The sequence below is a fragment of the Phaethon aethereus genome (genome assembly GCF_964289735.1).
Source record: "Phaethon aethereus genome assembly, chromosome: 18".
Taxonomy (NCBI): domain Eukaryota; kingdom Metazoa; phylum Chordata; class Aves; order Phaethontiformes; family Phaethontidae; genus Phaethon; species Phaethon aethereus.
The window spans coordinates 12692026-12709013 of record NC_138594.1 but is presented as its reverse complement, the minus strand read 5'-3'; positions in this window follow the sequence as shown (position 1 = coordinate 12709013).

The window sequence follows — 16988 nt, the reverse complement described above, 5'->3', positions numbered from 1 at the left end:
GGCACCCGTGTGGCATTGAAGCTGCCCGGGCTCCGTTTCCCCGCCTGGAGGGTGACACCGCACGCTGTAGCTAATCCACGCGGTAAGGACGCGCTAACGTCCCCGGCGCGGGCAGGAGGGCAGCCTGCAGTGGCGGCTCCCACGGAGCTCCGGCTGCGTCCCGGCCCGAGGAGGGACCGCGCCGGCCGAAAGGCTTTGCCGGGGTGGAGCGCATCGGGCAGCGCCTTTGATCTCCAGGTGCTAACACGTTTTCAAATGAGCCGCAGAAACGACTGCCGTCCTCCGCGCCGGGGAGGGGAGATAACGCATCAGAGCCCGCGCGCATAGCTGCGATATGGCTCCTTTATGGGGCTTTGATTGCTGCCAACCACGCAGCTCAAAACTTCAAAAGCGGCGCGCCGGACCCGCAACGCCCTGTGCAAAGAGTCCCGAGCCGGGCCTTCCGCACGGGCAAGTACGCGCCTGCGGCTGCGCCCGGGGCTCGTTGACGAGGCTTTTTGCCCCGGCACATCTTCACGCCAGCAGCAGGTAGTTTTTGGTAGACCTTTGGGGCCTGCTCAGGCAGATGTGAATTTGGATGCGGTGGGGTTGGACACTCCGGATCTTCTTGCTCGGCACGGGCTGGTGGGCACTGGGTGCCTCTGGGGTGCCACCGCCGATGCTCTGGCTCCCTGCCCCGTCCCAGCCCCTGCTGTGCCGTGGTCCCCGAGCCTGGGCGTTCGGGGTTAGTGCCTCGCAAGCCCCAGCGACGCTCGCGAGGCAGGGAGGTGCTCGGAGCAGGAGGGAGGATTTGCAGCCGCCCTGGGTGCGCTCGCCAGCAGCGTGGGAGTTAACAGGCGAAGTTGGGGGAAAGAGGAGGAAGAGGGTTCGGACCTCCTCCGCTCCCCCCTGCCGCCCCCCTTGGCTGCTGCGATTTCATTGAGGCTGTGTATTGGCCTCCGGAGGATGGAGCTGGGTAACACCACAACATAAACAGAACATCTGGAAGCTCTTAAAGGGTTTTATTTTTTAACACATTTACAAGAGCCAGGGACACTTGCGCACAGCGTTTTGCAAACTCGGAGACGCCGAGCTCTTTCTTTCCAAAAAAGCCCAAAGCTGATTGTCAGGCTTTCCCCCGGGGAAGGGGCACGGGGGCTGGTTTATACCTCCACACCATATTGCTGAGGGTGTGATATCTTGGCCAGGAGGTGCCAATCTTGCTTGCATATTCCTTGCGACGTCCAAAGCAAACAGACGATAAGTGTCACACGATAAATTAGTATAAACCTCTCCCCTTCTTTCTGTGCGCCCCTAGTTAATGCTGGAGCGGGGTGGGGAGTCGGGCAGGGTTTGCTTGGGAGAAAAGCTGTTTAATGGAGTGAGCAGGGTGAGAATCAGAGGAGAGCAAATGATTAATCTCCCCAAATGAGCCAAGAGCTCGTCTGAGCCAAATGGGAGCTGGTTGTGCCACGCTTAATGGTGGAGTTTGGATCCTGCAGTATGTTGCAGCTGATTTGAGAGCTGGGGCGGGGGGGGCTTGTCCATGGGGAGCCCGCGGACAGAGGTGGATAAATGAGATCCATTCTCACTCTGCTGTCTGACTGTGTTTTCCTCGCCCCATCTCCTTTCAAATGTCTGTGGCAGCTTGGGAAAGGGAGCCCTGTTCTGCCAGCTCCTCTAGGGCAGCCCAGGACAGCAGCGAGGGCACGGGGATGGGCACGGGGCGGCTGCAACCTCCCCGGTAGGTAGGAGAGGTGAGCTCGGGCGGAGCTACCCGAGCTGCCCGTACCTCCGATGGAGAGCCTTCCTCCCCGTGCAGTCCGCGGTGCTAGCGCGGTGGCTGCCCCACGTCCCAGCTGGGCGCTGGGATGTTTAACCCGTGACTTGCACATCCCGCGTACACGCAAGCAAGACGAGCTGCTTTTCCTTCCTCCGCGTTCCCAGATGCCGTCGTTCTGCCGGTCACACAGAAATGGCCATTTGATTTTCTTCCGGCAGCCCCCGGCTCTGTCTCTTATCCACCCTCGTGCTACTCTGCACCCCGGTCTGATGTCTCCTGATCCCGTGGGAGCTCAGCCTCGGGGCTGCCGCTGCTTTTGGGCCCTCTGGAGCGACGTGCCTGAGTATCGTGGTTTTCCACATGCTTGTGGAGACACGAGTGACATGGTTTTCCTGTGTGCTGGTTGTCGGCGCATCCTCCGCTCTCGCCGTCCGCCTGGCAGCGCCGGCGGCTCAGCCGTCACCGCGAGTCGCTGTGGATTGGGAGCTCCTCCAGCCCGCTTGGACGGGGACTGTGCAGCCACAACGGGTCCTCACCAGCCCCGGGCCTTGGGAAGGTCTCCAGCCCCCAAAGCGTGGGGCCCTCGGCATTGCTGCGTGTGGGGTGAGCTCTGGTGCTGAAGGTGCTTTCAGGGGGGCCTTGGGGCTGCTGGTGTGTCTCCTCTTTTCCGCATTGCTCCAAACATTTTGATGTGGTGACAGAGAGGCATCACGATTTGCTTCGTCACAACCAGCTGCCTACCAGCCTGGACCTTCCGCTAACGCCGTGTTCTTCCTTCGCAGGGGCTGTGGTGAAGGCTCGGGGTGCGGGGACCTGAGACAGCTGAGGTGCCGAAACACCCAGGAACAGCCTCCCGAGGACGGGCGCTTCCGCTGCGGAGAGAGGGAGAGCGGGGACCAGCAGCTCCCGGGGAGCGGTGGAGCCTCGGGGCTGCGGTGAGCTCCTTCACCCGCCGCCGAAAGCCGCTTCCCCGCCCGCCGCCCGCTGCGCCCTTGCTGGGCTCCGCGGCCCCAGCCCGGCGAGGCGGGTTTCCTGCCGGCGCTGACCTCGCTTCCGACTCCCACGCGGAGCTGAAAGGCCTTCGTTAGCTGCTCTCTGCTGGGCTTTGGAAATTATCCTCTTGGCCGGGAAGTGCTGGCGCTGGATGGCCAAGTTGCTCTTGGGTCAAACGGTAGCTCGATGCTTTTCCCTGTGAAGGACCAAGTGCCTGCCCAGTTCCAAGGAACCAGCTGTGGATTTTTTTTCTGGTTTTACCCCGCTGCTCTTCTTTTGACGCCTTTCGTGGTCTCAGGCTTTTCGTGAGGACGGCTGGCCCCAGCCCGCAGCACGTGGCGTTCGCAAGGCGCCGATGCCTGCGGCGGGAGCTGGAGGGGCGAAAGCCTTCGGAGGAGCCACGGGGTGGAAGCCGAGCTGGTGATTGTGGTGCCCTGGGGTTTAAAACTGTCCGGCAGAGTCTTGCCTTGTGCCAAGAGCGTCGGGTGGCCCCGGGGGGGTCCCTCTGCCCCACATCCCACACCCCACGTGGAGCCCAGCCCGGGGGGGCAGGGGAGCGGGCGCAGGAGCGGGGGATGCCAAACCGCAGCGAGGGGAACGTCAAGATGGGGGAAAATGTCACCCTCAGAAACAATTAAACTTCTTAATAAAACCCACTGCCTCTGTGAGTGCTCGATGTTCTTTTCCATTTGCCTTGGCTCAGCCACACTTACATCATGGCCCTATCGCGGGGCTGCCGGGGGGATGCGTTTGATTGTACAGGAAACCGGCGCTTTGGCAAACTTCTCTGCCCTAACGAAGCCAGGCCAAGCGTTTAATGCCTTTGCTTTGCAGAAAAATTCTCCCCACGTCCTTTCCCCCTTCCCTTCCTGCAACCCTTAACCATCACCGCCCGACTGTGTGGCCGGGCGAGCCGCCCCTAGCATGCCTCCTGCTCCAAAAGCCACTGAAATGCAAAGTAAATCCCCTTAAATCATGTTGTTTCACATCCCTGGACTGTGTGTTCCCTCCCACCCTGTAGACTTGATGCGAAGCACCGGAAGGTGCCGTGTGGAAAAACAACATAGAAAGGATATTTATGTAATGGAAATATCCTTTTATTATTTTTTAAAAAAGGTTTAGACCATTATGAAAAATGGTGTCCTTTCATCTAAAAAGCACGGTAGCCTCATGAGCGTGGATTCAGTATAACCGTGTTCAGTGTGCAGCCATGGTGACTCGATGTCAAACTCACTGGTGTAACCTCTCTGGTGTACGCTCTCTGCGTAGCCCCGGCCTCGTTTCTCTGCACGGTGCGTCCCCACTGGGACAAACTTGCAGAAACTTGGTCAGAAACACAGAATTTTGGGTCCTTTCCTTTGAAACCCATTACTCGGCTCAGAAGCACCTCGGAGGGTTTAATGACGGGTTTTGGGAGACTCTAACAAAAGCCGATGTCAAGCTCATTTGCATCAATTAAATGACCCCGGAGGCGCAGGCGAGCAGCCGGTTCCCATGTGCCAGCGCAGCCTCGATGGGGCACACGGACGCCCTGGAGCGTGGTGGGACGGAGGTGATGGTCTGCCCTTCGCCGCGGCTCATTTCGAGGTAGGTCCAAAGCGGAGGGTGACTCTGCTCTTCCTTTTCTCTGGAGGGAAAGTGGATCCTGTGGGTGCAGAAGGAGGTTGGAGGGCTGTCGGATGTGGCTGCCGTGCCGTGGCGGTGCTGTACGCGGTGCCTTTGCTCCTCTGTGCACGGTGGACCCTTGGCAAGCAAACCAGTACGGGAGTTAGGCTGGTGTTACTGGGTGCTCTGGACGCTCTCCCTGGTGGTTTCTCCTCCCAGGTCTGAGCGCTGCGGTGAAGCCGGGGCCGTGCCCCAGACAGCAGCAGCGCGTAGGAGCAGTCCTCGGGCAAATTATAGGGTTCCCACTTGTGAGTCAAACCTGGATTTTCAGGATCGCTGCGAGACCCACGGTCTCGGCTTGCTGGGGAGCCGCAGCGTACCGCTCCTGCCAGAGACGCTGTGGGGAGGCACCTCAAGTGCTGGTCCCACGGTTACCCCCACAGGGAGCGGGTAGGAAGCGATGCCGGCTGACATGGTGCTGCCATGTACGGTATTCCCTGCGTCTGGCCTCGCCACGGGCCAAACTCTGTTTTCAGCTACGTGTGCGAATCACTGCGGTGTCCATACAGGAGAGCTGCGGTGTAGGGAGGGTGCATTCCCGCGGGGAAGGCAGAGGTTTTGGGTCACTCAGACCCACCACCCCCGCTGCACACTGGTGATGCCGCGGCCAATGCTCACACCGTAGCATCCTTTTTCGAAGCCCTTCCCTGCCTGGGAGCTGCTCCTCCGTTAGTCCCAGCTGACGGACGCCGGAGCTGCCCGTCCGGCCGCGCCGCTGCAGACCCTGCTGCGGGGATGCAGGGGGGAAGCGCAGCGCCAGGATGCGGACCTTCAGGAGTTCATAACTCATATTCACTTCAAAGGCCGGTTGCCTTCAGCGTTGGTCAGTTGTATAGTCCCGGCTTGTTTAGAGACGGTGAGCAAACAGAAAGCCAGGCCGTTAAAACGGGGAAGGGTGTGGGAGCTGGATTGCTGTTTACCCGTGTAACCAGGAGGAAAACCTGCCTGTCATTCTTCCTAATAAATACAAACTGGAAGCACGGATAAACCCATGGGGATTTATTAGTTTGCTTTACCAAATGCAAATATTAAGACTCGTTGGCTCGGCCCAAGGGCTGCCTTTCGCCTTTTGTGTGCACTGCAGCGTCTGGCGCCTATGGGTGCTGATAAGGGTGTGCTCCTCGCCAGTTACGCTCAAGGGGTTTCTTTCGAACCGCTCCTGTCTCCCTGCGGCGAGGGGCCGATCCTGCGAGGGGCTGAGCGCCTGGCAGGGATGCGGGGTGCAGCGCCGGCCGGGTTTGTCGTGCTCCAGCCTCCCCAAGCCCTGACCTGCAGCATCTCCCCGTGCCGGGCGAGCTCCCCGCCGGCGTGCCCCGACACGCCTCGTGCCCCGGGACAGTTTTCAGCTGGCGTTTGGGTTTGTGGGGCCAACCCGGAGCCGGCGAAAACTCCCTGGGCTTATTTTCGCTGTAAGGGGTAACTCGTGATCCTGCCCGATCGACTGCGGCGCCTGTTACCCCAGCCCTGAAAGCAGCGAGGAGAGCTTCTGACCCAGCTCGGCGTGCGCCGGCAGCCGTGCGAGCCCAGCTTTAAAGAGCCCCTTTTTGCTACCCCAGTGCCAAATTCCTGCTTCTTCCCCCTCCCCATCTGTCCCCTTCCTAGCGCTGCTTCGCTTTCGCTCACGCTGAGCATTGCTCAGAGCACGTTTCCAGCCGTCTGCGTCCCCGGGTGCACCGGGGGCAGAGGGGGCTTTGCAGCCAGCTCCTTCTCCGGCAAAACCCCAACGTGCCGCTCAGTAACTCCCCGCAGGGCAAGCCCGGGGCCCCAGGCAGCTCCGTCGCCAGAAAGGACCCCCCCACACACACACCAGGCGGGGACCGATGCTGCTAGGAGCAGGGATGGCTCAGGGCAGGGATGTGCCCCGGGGCGTGGGCTCTCGGGGCTGGCAGCAGCACCGCTGGGGACAAACGGACCTGAGCGGTGGCCTGGGGAAGCTGGATTCGTTTTCCCTCGGGTCGCTAATCTGAGGATCCTATTCCGGTGAAGGCTCAGCGGGCAGGAGGCCCCTGGCTTGCCTTCATGCTTGGGAAAAAGGGGGAGCAGAGTCCAGCTGGGATGGGGGAGGCTCGGGGACGGCGGGTGGTTAATTTTCCTTCCTTCAGATTGAAAAAACATGAAGTTAGAAGCCAGGAGCCGTTGCAGGGAGGCGGAGGGGGGGGAAGCCAGGTGAGCAGCCGGGGAGGGGGGTGACACCGGCCAGCCCCGGCCAGCCCCCCACTCGCAGTTTTCCATTCTCATCCCTATCTCTGCCCCATTTCGTCTGTCCCTACATCATCTGGTGTGTATTTACAGGCGGTTAGAGATGCTCGTCTGGATGCTATTTTTCCTCCGGGGCTCATAAAACCCATCTGCCGGAGCTGCCGGCCAGCTCGGGGGGGGGGGCTTCCAGGCCCTGCTTGTGTCCCGGAGCCGATGGCGTGCGGATTTGGAGGCTGCGTGCACGTTGTTCCCATGTTTGTTTTGACAGCTTAGCGGTGTCGAGCCGCGGCTGCAGGTGTGGGCAGGATACGTCCCGCTCGGGATGCTGCAGGGGCGCGCGGACAGGGACCCGCCATCGCTCCGAGCAGAGCGCTCGGGGGCTTCTAGCGAATGCCATCATGGATGGGGTGCGGGTGGTTGGGCTTTTCTGGAGATGCAGTTTTTCCCGTTTCTCAATTTTTTCAGATTTTCTTGCCCACTTCCCCCTGAAATAGTGAAACACTCGCAGAACGTCAGAAATCCGCACAACAGTGGCTGGAAGTAATAGTTTTCATTTCCTACATAATTCTCCGAGCGTGCTTGTGTGTGCCAGGCAAGGACCTGTTCCTCGCGGCCCTCCGGCATGCCCCAGCTTTCAGCCTCGAGACGCTGCCCCGAGCACTGCAGGGAGATGCCCCAGGGCCCTTCCTTTCCTGTCCCACGGTTTAGAATCATCGAATCGTAGGATAGTTTGGGTTGGAATAGTTTGGAGCTTGCTGGAGGTCCGCGGCCAGTGGTCCTGCATGATGAGGCACCATCCAGGAGAACCTCCAGCACTCCTCACCTGGGGAAATGAAAGCCTTTACGCCTCTCGGCCGCTCGGCTAAGACCGCGACGGCTACGGCGAGAGCCTGGCGGATGAACCCAACGCCACCTCCGCTCCTCTCGGTCACAGCAACGCTGGTGTTGCGCTCTACGGAGCCGTTTGACGCTGCTCTTGGGCAGGACTGGGATGCTGGCTGGACCTGCCACCCCTCTGGGCTGCTTCTGAGGCTGGGCCAAGTTATTGCTCCATGGAAGTCTTTTACCACATCCACTTGCGGGTGGTTTCTGCAGCTCTGACAATCCTGTTAATGCTCGTTTGTTGGGTTTTTTTCCAATGAAAAGTAGGGATGGGAGAGGCTGGGAGTGCTCATCCCAGTTCTACTCTAATTGTCCCCTCTCTGTCCCCAAGACACTCCTGGTCTCATGGGCTGTGCCTTCAGCAAATGCCTCTGGAGCTCTTTGAGGGGATGTTGGTGGTCACCCACTTTCCCATCATTCACCATCTATAAAAATACAATTTTTTTTGTTTGTTAAAGAGGGTGTGGGTGTTATCTCCCTATGAGAAAATTAGGCTTTAAAAGCCAGATCCTTTAAAGTCAAGGGGAACCTCTCCATTAAATGTTCTGGGGCTGGGCCAGAAGTTCTGGAGGAAGCAGCTGAGGGAACTGGGGAAGAGGAGGCTGAGGGGAGCCCTCATTGCTCTCTACAACTACCCGAAAGGGGGTTGTGGTGAGGTGGGGGTTGGTCTCTTCTCCCAAGGAACCAGCGACAGGACAAGAGGAAATGGCCTCGAGTTGCACCAGGGGAGGTTTAGATTGGAGATTAGGAAAAATGTCTTCACTGAGAGAGTGGTCAGGCATTGGCACAGGCTGCCCCGGGAGGTGGTGGAGTCACCATCTCTGGAGGTGTTCAAAAAATGTGTGGACATGGCACTTCGGGACATGGTTTAGTGGGCGTGGGGGTGTTGGGTTGATGTTTGGACTTGATGATCTTAAAGGTCTTTCCCAACGGCAATGATTCCGCGATTCTGTGATTCTCCTGTCTTTCCTCCCATGTGTCTCCTCCTCCCCGCATCTGCCTTCCTGCAGACTCCATCGCTCTCCGGGAGCGGGTTTCCAGCAGCCAGCACTGCTCGGCGGGACGCGAGACACTTTGCACATCTGTATATTTTACAGTCCCGCAGACCCCCCTTTCCCTGAAGTCACTGCCCTGCTCGGGCAGCCCTTTAGCTGCTGGGGAAGGCTGGGGGTGGGGGGGCCCTTTAAATGGAGCGGGGAGGAGATGCACAGCCTGTGGGGCTCGTCTGGGCGAGGGGCTGCTCCTGGGGCTCTGCTGCCTGGTGAGTTAAGTGGGTTATCTATCTATTTTTTTTTCCCCCTAAAATGTCAAGTTTTACCATTAATTTGGCTGTGAGCAGGAGGGGAAAGTGTCTGGCTTTGTCCCCTTGCCAGGAGAATGGGTGCAGGTGCAAACTGGGCTTCAACTTAGTCTGAAGCCCCCCAAAAGGTGGGCTCTTGGTCTCTCTGTGCTGGACTTCCCCTCTCCCCTCCTTGGGGGGAATGCTCGGTCCCATGCAGGGGGCTGAGCTGGGACGGGGACTCGTGTCCCCGTGTCACTGCGGTGTAACGGCTCAGAAAGTTGGTTTTAGCTCACAGTCAGAATTTTCTCATTTAAAATGAAAAAAGGGGATGGGTGCATGAACGGTGCATGGTACTTTTTGTGGCCCGTCACAAAGATGGAAAAAGGCTCTTGCTTTGTGTTTTCGGTTTGGTGTGTTGTTTTTTTTTTTAAGCTCCTTGGACTTGCTAGAATAGCTGAAAGTCTTGCATGGAGATATGAAAGCTCTTTGGGCTGGAGACTCTGTATTTCCTGCGCTTGCTTAGTACCACGTTTATTAGGTACCTACAGAGCTCCCTGCAAGTCATGCTGTGCAAATGATACTGATTAATAAGAATATTTGTGATTAATAAGAATATTTGTGGTTGCCGTAGGTGTTTGAAACAAATCCTGGTTGTAAGGGCTATCTGTGGAACAGCAGCTTCACCCTCTGCAAGACGCACTTTCGGCTTGCACGCAGCTTTACTCACTTGTTTAATCCTTGCTCGCAGCAAACCGCACCTTTGAGCAAGGCTGAGCACCTGGGAGCAATTTTTGACCCCCAACAGCTTCCCAGCTTTCTTAGCAAGCCTCAAAGCCCATCCAGGTGTCCCTCCTTCTGGTATCGCTCCAAGCTCCCTGTGGAGGCTGAGCCCCGTTTACGGGACGGGGCTTTGCAGGAGCAGCAGCAGCTCGATGCGGGGAGCGGAGGTGTTGGGGGAGGTAGGTGAGGCTGAACCTCTTCGCCTGGTTTTTGCACGTTGCACCAGGCTCCTGGACTTGACCGAGGTCTGTGTAAGCGGCAGATAAATGGGGTTGGGGGTTACGTGCCTCGGCTATCGCGTCGGTGTGATGTTGCCAAGGGATTTAGCGTGTGAAGAGGGCTGAACCCAGGAATGAAATAGCTGATTATTGTTTTTCGTTCTTCAGACAACACAGCTGAGCAAATCCAAGCCTGCTGTCTGTTCATTAAGGGACTAATCCTTTGTTTTCCCCTGGAAAAATCCTTTCCAGGAATCCCAAGATTTTTCTAAGTAGGGCCAAGCTTAGAAAATGGAGGAAATTATGTCCCTTTCCCATTACATCAGGTATTTCTCAGATATTTCTTCAATTATTTCTCCCTCTTGCTTGCCCATACGCATTTCTCTCCTCTTTCCCACCTTCTGCACAGAAACTCATCTGGGGAGGTCTCCGGTCCCTTGAGAGCAACAGTGAGGTTTGGTCTGGCGTCCTGCAAGGGACAAGCTGAAGTTTCGGCCGCCCCTTGGGCAGGTCTCTCACCTCTACCTTGCTGAAGACTTTCTCAAAACCCATAATAATATTTTTTGTCAAATTAGGAGGAGGTGTGGGGCTGGGAACTGGTCCGATAGAAGATCCCTGCCCTGGTTGCGGCCGCCCCAACCACGGCTTCCCCAAAGGCTTGGGGCTGGGAAGGGTGCTCCCTTCCCACCCGCCTCCTGAGGCGACTTGATGGCGCTTGCAACACACTTTGCCCCATCACCTCCGAAAAGAATCGCGGAGTCTGAGCAGGATGCGGCGTCGCCGCGGGGGTGCCCCTCGCTTATTTTAATCCTAATGTACCTCTCTAGGGACATGCTCCCTTGTCGTGTTTTTAACTGTAATAACTGCTGGGGCTTAAAGCCCTACGGACCACGTGTATGGTGCAGAGCTGGCCCCGCTCCCTGCCCTGGCTGCCATGTCCCCGCCTGGTGCACGGCTCGACCGGGACGGCCAGGGCAAAGGGAGGTAAATGTGGGGGTAACGTGTGAACCGAGTGGGAAGATGGGGCGGATCGTCCCCTGGGGCGTTTCACTTGGCTCGCCTTTGCTAGTCACTGGGAAATGTTGTTCTAACTGGAGACTTGACGTGGTGCGGAGCAGCACGGGCTCAGCTCTCGCGCCACTGGAGCGGAGAGGGAAGGGGGCTGCTGGTGGCCCCTACCCATTTCTGGGTGGTGCCTCGTGTCCTGCTCCCACCGAGCTGGCGGCTCTGGTCGGCTGCATACCAGGACGCAGGGCAGAATCCGCAATCTCATCCATGCCCTCGTCCCTCTGGGATGCTGTGGGACCAGATGGGCTTCAGCCCAGCCCTCCCCTCCTGCTCCCGCTCCGGTACCCACCGTGGCGGAGGACGCAGCCCGGCTTATCTCCGCGAGCTCACTCCCAGTTTGGGTGAGTGTGTGTTGGGACCGTGTTCTGCACAGGTCTCATGGGGGTTCGCTGCGTGCTGCCATGCACCTCGACAGCCCCCCTCCGCGGAGGGGGCAGCAGCGTTGGGGTGCCTCCGGACCCAATCCCGCAGGAATGCTGATTAGCCCAAAAGCCGCTTGGCAGCAAAGGCTCAAAGCTGAGCGAGTTTTCCCCTCTAAGCCTTCATGTTTCGGTTGCCTCCAAGGAGAGGAAAGGCTCCTGCTGCAGATCGCTCCCCTCTAGCAGAGCAATTTTCTGGTGCACAGAAGCCAAACCTTCCCTGCGGGAGCAGGATGCGTTAGCCCTGGGCTACAGCAGTTTGTTACCGCGCCCTGGGGGGGCTGGCCCTGCTCCCCACGGCTCACACGGTGCCTGTCGACATTAGCTGGGTGCTTGTAATGGCAAAACCTTCCCGGAGCACTGTCTGACGTTCTCCCCCTCCTCTTTAAATTAACGTGCCAGCTGTGTCTCACCCTAATTAGAACCAGCAAAGAGGACTGGTCCAGGACGTAGCTTTGGAGGCTGTAAAATTCTAGGACAGTTTTATGTAACGCAATTAAAAGGAAGGTAAAAAAAATTGTTAAGAAATTAAACACTAATTACTTTTTTTTTTTTTTGCCAGTTGAACTGTTTTGGCAGTGGGGCTGTAAGTGGGATGCAAAGACCTGGGATGGTTGGTTCTCTGCTGCCATAAATCACATTGATCCAGTGCTCCCTTGCTTTTTAGCAGTGTAACTCATCTGCTGTCAATTAGCCTAAATCACATTTTTTCAATTAAACAGGCTTAGAGTCCTGATAGTGAAGTCTGGTGGGGAGGGGGAGGGAAAGGCAAAGCCTGATTGTCGGCAGCGAGGTGGAAATATCTTTTTAAAAGGTGTGATCCCATTTTAGTGTTTTCCATATAAAATGCGATATTATTGTCTGTGCTCTGGGGAGCAATAAGAGCTGGAAGCCCAGCTGAGCAGGGAGCCCACGGAGCGGAGGGGAGCGGCGCGGGCTGCCCCACGGCGGCGGCAGGTCCGAGGTGGCCCGAGGGATTAGATGGGAAATCCCAACCGGGATGCTTGCAGGTGTGACGGCGAGTTACTGACTGCAAGAAACCCCCTTTGGGATGAATTTCAGATGTTCCCTTAAACTCCTGCCCTAATTCCCCTTGGTTGGGGTGAAGGTTTGCAAACTTGCACGGTGTTTGCTGGGCAAAGAGGCTGCCGGTGGGGCTGTGCCGTGGGGACTCGTTTCTGCTCCAGGGAAGGTGAAATTACCCCGTCGTTTGCGTGCAACCGGCAATGGGAATGGGTGGCTTGCATAATAGGTGGCATAATTTGCCTTGGACGGCGAAGTAAACCGCTGTTTCCTCTCCCTGTGTCTAGTCTTGCTCGGCAAACCTTTTCTTTCTTGATTAGAAAAGGAAAACAGGCTGTGAAGTGTTTGGAAAGAGCACGAGGAAGGGCAGGGCTTGGAGTAAACGGCTGCTTTTATACCTGCATCCGCCCCGCGCCTTAAAAAGCAGAAGCAGACAAAACCTCCGCAGCCTGGAAAGGAGGAGGCGGCAGCGGGGAGCAGAGCTGCCCCGGCCCCAGCAGGAGGGAGCCGCGGGGGCCTGCGCCGCCGCTGCTGCGCCTTTTGGTGACGACCAGCGTGACCCGTCTCCGTGCCCCCGCTCCGCCCAGTGGTGCTTGTTCGAGGCTCGGCGGCAGCCGACGCTCTGGGGCAGGGGAGGACGCTGGTGGTCCCTGCCGGCCCTCCCCGCGCCGCGGCAGGATGCGCTCCCGGCACCCCCGGAGCACCCGCGGTCTCATCCTGCAACACCGACGATCCACCCGCCCGCTGCAAAAAGGGCTCAGGCCTCCCGGTTCTGCCAACAAGCCCCTGCAGGTTATCCCGTTGGGAAACCCAGACTCATTTATTAATATACATAGCGTTAATTGCTGTAATTTGAAGGCTGGCTTCCCGCTCCTGGGGATGTGGGTGTGTGCTGCCGGTGTGGAAATGTGTGGAGGAACGTTTCCCTGCCGAGCCCCTGCGGTGAGAGGAGGATGCTCCTGTGGTTACAATGATGACGACCGGTTTGTATTGTGGGTTTGGGTTCACATGCTAAAAGAACAATGAGAAAACAAAACATATCTCCCCGTCTTTGTATTTTTAGCCTACAACAAGGAGATACCAGACAAATGGATATTTAAATGTTAATTAGTATAATTTGCCGCCACCACCCCGCCAGGCGAAGCTGGCAATTCAGAGCATGCCTCGTTCTTCCTCCCTGCCCAGGTTACTGCCCTCAGTCTCCAAAAAGAGCTTTGCTGACCACCTGGAGGAGCTTGAGCCAGGGTGGCCCAGGCTGGGGGGAGGCCCGTAGCCCGCAGGAGGGTAGCGATGCCGCCTCGCCCTCGGAGGTGCTGAAGGAGCTGGAGGTGTGGGACCGAGATGACCTCTCGAGGCTCTGAGTCTGGTCTGCCCTTGGGCTTTGCCAGCACGGTTGTGCTGGTGAGGAGCAGAGGGAAGGAGGAGTCTTGGCTCTCGGCAGGGTTGGGTTTTTCTGACCCACCAGCGAGGTTATGGGACGGGGCAGGGCTGCGCTTGCTGCTCCTGCAAGGCTTACGCCTCTGGTCTCCCTCTTGCAGTAGCTGTTGGCCCCAGCTCTGTCCTCCACGTCTAGGTGGCTGGAGCAAGAGCAAGCCCAAAGCTCTGCTGGAGGTACATTAGGCAGCAGGACCTTGGCTCCCTGAGGTCCTGGACGACTCCTGGCTTTGTGTTTCTCATCCCAGGAAAGAAAAAGAAACCCACTGTCTTTATAGTCGCCTGGCTCAGGGCCTCCGTTCCCGCAAAGGCAGCAGAGCGGGGTGCCCCCGTGCACGGGGGTGTTTTGGGCCGCGGTTGGGAAAGAGCTCCTCTGCCAGGAGCGCGCGTGTCCCCGTGAGCCCGATCTGCTGTTCCAGCTTCCCTGCCCTGTACCCACGTTTGCTTTGGAAAAGCGGCGCTGGTGGTTTCTGGAACGTGATCCATCTAACCCGCCATCAGAAAACAACAAAACCAAACCCGCAATTGCCGTTGGTCTTGAGCAATTCCAGCTGGGTGTGAATCGGCCGCGAAGGCTTGAAAAGCGCTGTATGCCGCTGGCCCGCGCGCGGACGGGAATGCCGCTGTCGGAGCGGCAGAGGCGGCAAGCCAGCACCCCTGCTTTGCTTTGCAGCCCTCCTTGGCTCGTCCACATTGCCCCGTACCCCGGAGTAAAGCTGCTGATGCTCGGGGCTCCGCTGGCATCAAACCTGGCGAGAAACCCCAGCTCGGCAATAGCTGCTGCTGCCTGCATCGGTGGGTGACCGGCGCCGCGAGTCCTGGACCCGGCCGGGTGTTTTTAGCTCCTGCGGGGGATTATTAGAGGTGGAGAATTAAGCATTGCGGTCCCTGATTTCTCTCCTTTCAGCAGGCTGGTGTGATGCTAGCAGCCCTTCCCCCTGCGCAGCCTTGCACAGCCATTAGAATTCCTTTTGGGAGAGGGAAGAGAGTGAGGGGGAAGTAAATCTGATTTAATTACAATGACACAACCTGCACGGCCCCAGCGGCTCGGTGGGTTTAATCTGATTTGGAGAGGGGAGGCGGTGCAGCGGCTGCCGCCGGCATGCGCGCCTGCCGCACATGACGGGCTTAGGGCAGCGCCAGGCGCGGGCCGCCCCGGCGTCCGGCAGCGGCGCGGGGAGAGCCGGGCCGCCCACCCAGTGTGGCGGGTCCTGGGGACGGGAGAGGGACGGGGTCCTCAGCCGTGCGCTGCTTGGGAAACGGCTCCTTTGCCAGGAGAGCGCGTGTCCCCGTGCGCCAGCTCTGCTGGGACCTCGAGGCAGTGCTCCGCTTTCCGGTGCGCGCCGTTCCGGAGGTGCTGGGATCCAGGCGAAGGGGTGGTTCGGTTGGCAGTGACTCGCCTCGTGTCCCAAGGAGGCCAGAGAGCTCTGAGCCGGTCAGAAGCAGCTGCACAGCGTGGAGGTGATTAAACGTTATTAAGCCCAAATGAAAGAGCTGCTTCTAGCAAATAATCTGGAAAAACAAAATTGGCTCCAGACATCCTAAAAAGTTGAGGCATAAAGAGATCCTGGCTCCTGCAGCTTGCTCTGTGTCTGTCGAGGAAAGGACCTCTCTGCTGCGCTGGCTGGGGCCGCGTGCTCGCGTGCGTCTCCGCTGGCAAAGCTGCTCTGATTCGGGATTCTGCGCCCTGAAGCTTAGCAGATCGCCTTCGGCTTTTAGCGCAACTGTCCTCCAGCTTCCTCCTTCACAAGTGTCCTGCCACAGCTGGGAACGGCCGCTGCTTCGGGGAAGAAACTGTACCTTCCAGATCTCCCGTGGCCCAAGCGATGGGTCACAGCGGCCGGCGTGGCAGCGAGGAGAGCTGCTGTGGCTGCAGGCTCCGTTCCCTCTCCTGGCTGACTGTAGCTGTCTTTAGGTGGTTAAAGATGTTTCAGTGGCACAAGGGGACAGGCTTTCGATAAAGTTGAAGGCATAGGAGGTCGGGAGGGTAGTGGTTACCCCTGCGTGACAGCTTTGGGGAGGGAGAGATGTGCCTTGCGTTCACCTGGTACGGTCTGCAGCTACACCGTGGCAATGTACAGGGTGTGGGGTCCCAGCTTTCCATGGAAAGTAGGATGTTCTGGTCTGTCAGAGAGAATAAAAGATCCCAAGGATGCGGCAATTAATTGCAACCTTCTTATCAGTGCCAGTGCTGGCTGTCCAGCTGGTGAACTGCTGCCTGTATCTACCCAAACTGGGCTTCTCCTCCTGCCGCTGCACGAGGATGTGCTTCTTGGTGGCACTGGCATTTTTCAGGACGTCAGGGGTTAATGGTGCACTGACCACACTGTCCTCCCCCAGTATTCCCACACCTACTCCCCTCCAGGAGCCCACTGCTTTGCAGCTCCTGGGGCTGCAGGGAGGCTGGGAGCGGAGGGACCCCGCTGGGAATGTCACCTCCCACCCCGTCTGAGGCTCTGGCAAGGGGGACAACCGGCCGGGGGTGGAGGAGAGGCCAAGGCCAGATCCTGCAAAGGCCGGCAAAGAAGATTTTGGGGAAGGGCAGGAGCGCATGGGGGGGGACTGTAAATCCTGCGGAAGGATCTGCTGAAAGGCGATGGCTTGACAGCCCTGGAGCCCCTTCTCCGCTTGGCCCATGCGGTGCTGGCAGGGGCAGCGCGCTCTTCACCGGCTGCCGTTTGCTTGGGCACTGGTGTGTTTTGCTACTGCTGCACGTTTTGCTTGAAATCGCTCGGTTTAGGGTACTTTTTCTCTCTCAGCGTGAGTGTACTCCTCTCCCGGAGTGGCTCGGGTGTGCGGCACGGAGCAGTGTTGCTGGTTCTGTCCCAGGAGCGCAGGGGATACCTCTAACACCACAATTTGCCTGGCTCTTTTTGTTCCTTAATGGCTTATTTCCTCAGGACTGGAAGAGCCATTTTCCTTGGTGATTGAAAAAGAAGCTTGCCTCAGCAAGTTGGGTCTGGGGGGCAAAAAAACCTACAAACCAACCCAAAAAACCCCAAAACAAAACCCCAAACCAAACACAAACCAAAAACCCCACTCCCCTGCTGCCTACCCTTCTCTTTTGAGGAGCGAGAGCATTCTGGCTTTACCGAAGAGTCTGGGGACAGCATCCCCACCACGGGGGACCGAGAGGGGCCAGGGCTGACCGCAGGGCCGCCGGTGTGGCAGCCTCGTGCCTGGACCCGCGAGAGCCCAGCGTTGCAGGAGCGTCCGTGGAGGGTGTGCGGCTGCCGGAGGGGGCTGAGATGCTGCCCTGGCTG